At 34.5% G+C, this 2362-nt stretch overlaps 1 non-coding gene across 1 annotated transcript; it reads left to right on the top strand.

Annotated features, from left to right (window-relative positions):
• The first annotated feature begins 410 nt into the window (after positions 1-410).
• LOC138890922 (small nucleolar RNA R71) lies at positions 411-517 on the top strand. The gene has a single exon (XR_011407285.1). It is a non-coding gene; the product is annotated as a small nucleolar RNA R71 (small nucleolar RNA).
• The last annotated feature ends 1845 nt before the right edge of the window (positions 518-2362 follow it).

Raw genomic sequence — 2362 nt, 5'->3', positions numbered from 1 at the left:
GAATTCCTTATCCGGATTTATGGTTCGCGGACTGTAATACAGAGTCATTCTTTTCCTCGATTCGGGATTAAATTGGTGACTTGGGACACCCTAAATCTCCCAAGTGGCAACTCTCAAATAAATAAACAAATCCCGTTTCGATTGTCCTTTAATTGGAAAAACTCCCCCTTCACCCCTCGCGGTGGGCGAAAAAAGGAGGTTAAGCATCAACCTGATTTACCGTAGTAGCCTTCTTGAGGATTACACGCTCAGATGGCCATTAGATGGCATTCTCAGAAATCATGTTCAACAATTGCAACGCTTCCTTCGTGGTTTTTCCCTTTACAGAACCTCCTGCAACTGCATCAATCACATTTGTTGAAGAGGGTTTTAAACCGTGATAAAAAATATACAACTGCATATGTTCAGGAATGTCATGGTGTGAGCATTTTCTTAACATTACTTTTAATCTTTCCCAAGCTTGATATACTGACTCAGTGTCAGTCTGCAAGAAATTAGAGATGTCTTGTCTTAACTTTGTGGTTTTAGCAGGGGAAAAATATTTGTTTAAAAATTTCTGAGTCATTTGGTCCCATGTGGTGATGGAACCTTGTGGCAAACTCCGCAACCAAGTCTTGGCATCTCCTTTTAAAGAGAAAGGAAATATCCTTAACTTGATAGCTTCAGGAGGTACTCCATTATACTTAGCTATTTCAACAAGTTCCAAAAAGTCAATTAAATGATTATGTGGATCTTAACTTGCATCTCCGGTGAAGATACAAGATTGTTGAATTATTTGAATCAGGCCGGTCCTGATTTCAAAGTTGTTGGCTGCCACTGGAGGTTTTCTGACACTAGATTCACAGTTGAAGCGGTCAGGTCTAGCATAATCCCTTAGGATTCTATTTGCTGGCCTTGGTGCTACTTCATCAAACCGATCCTCCACATGGACTGGTGGTTGAATGTCTTCTACTTCTTGATTCTCCATACCTTTACAAGCTATGCTTTGGGAAGATAATGTTTATCTTTTCCAGCGCAATCGAAGAGATCTTTCAATTTTAAGATCGTAGTTGACCAACTCTTTTATAGAAGAGCGGGTCATAAACTACTCAAAATTCTATTAAAAAATGAACTTAACTCCTAAAGTGGTAGTAGTAGTGGTACTTAGAAGAAAGTAATTTAAAGAAAGTGATGAATAACAAGGACAACAAAGATTACAAAGATGACAAAAATAATAAGCGATTAAATAAAAATAGTAGTATGATATTATTATTATTATTATTATTATTATTATTAGTAGTAGTAGTAGTAGTAGTAGTAGTAGTAGTAGTAGTAGTAGTAGTAGTAGTAGTAGTAGTAGTAGTAGTAGTAGTAGTAGTAGTAGTAGTAGTAGTAGTAGTAGTAGTAGTAGTAGTAGTAGTAGTAGTAGTAGTAGTAGTAGTAGTAGTAGTAGTAGTAGTAGTAGTAGTAGTAGTAGTAGTAGTAGTAGTAGTAGTAGTAGTAGTAGTAGTAGTAGTAGTAGTAGTAGTAGTAGTAGTAGTAGTAGTAGTAGTAGTAGTAGTAGTAGTAGTAGTAGTAGTAGTAGTAGTAGTAGTAGTAGTAGTAGTAGTAGTAGTAGTAGTAGTAGTAGTAGTAGTAGTAGTAGTAGTAGTAGTAGTAGTAGTAGTAGTAGTAGTAGTAGTAGTAGTAGTAGTAGTAGTAGTAGTAGTAGTAGTAGTAGTAGTAGTAGTAGTAGTAGTAGTAGTAGTAGTAGTAGTAGTAGTAGTAGTAGTAGTAGTAGTAGTAGTAGTAGTAGTAGTAGTAGTAGTAGTAGTAGTAGTAGTAGTAGTAGTAGTAGTAGTAGTAGTAGTAGTAGTAGTAGTAGTAGTAGTAGTAGTAGTAGTAGTAGTAGTAGTAGTAGTAGTAGTAGTAGTAGTAGTAGTAGTAGTAGTAGTAGTAGTAGTAGTAGTAGTAGTAGTAGTAGTAGTAGTAGTAGTAGCAGTAGCAGTAGTAGTAGCAGTAGCAGTAGCAGTAGCAGTAGTAGCAGTAGTAGCAGTAGTAGTAGTAGTAGTAGTAGTAGCAGTAGTAGTAGTAGTAGCAGTAGCAGTAGTAGCAGTAGTAGCAGTAGTAGTAATTAGCAATAGTAGTAATTAGCAATAGATGTTATGAAAAAAAAATATTAAATGAAATCAGTAAGTAGTAACATTAACTAATGATGGAAAATAATAATATAATACTAATATAGAATATAGTTACAAGTAGTACTAGTATTAATAATAGTGACTGCTATGCTATAATGATGATAAGAAGGATAAATGATAATAACACTTCTATAAGATGTTAGTACGTGTAATAGTAAAAGTAATTTAGTAATATTTAGTAAATATTGATAACAATGATAATA

This window comes from Nicotiana sylvestris, chromosome 4 (genome assembly GCF_000393655.2).
Source record: "Nicotiana sylvestris chromosome 4, ASM39365v2, whole genome shotgun sequence".
NCBI classification, from domain to species: Eukaryota; Viridiplantae; Streptophyta; class Magnoliopsida; order Solanales; family Solanaceae; genus Nicotiana; species Nicotiana sylvestris.
The sequence above is the reverse complement of the archived record's forward strand: the minus strand, read 5'-3'. Positions and strand labels throughout refer to the sequence as shown.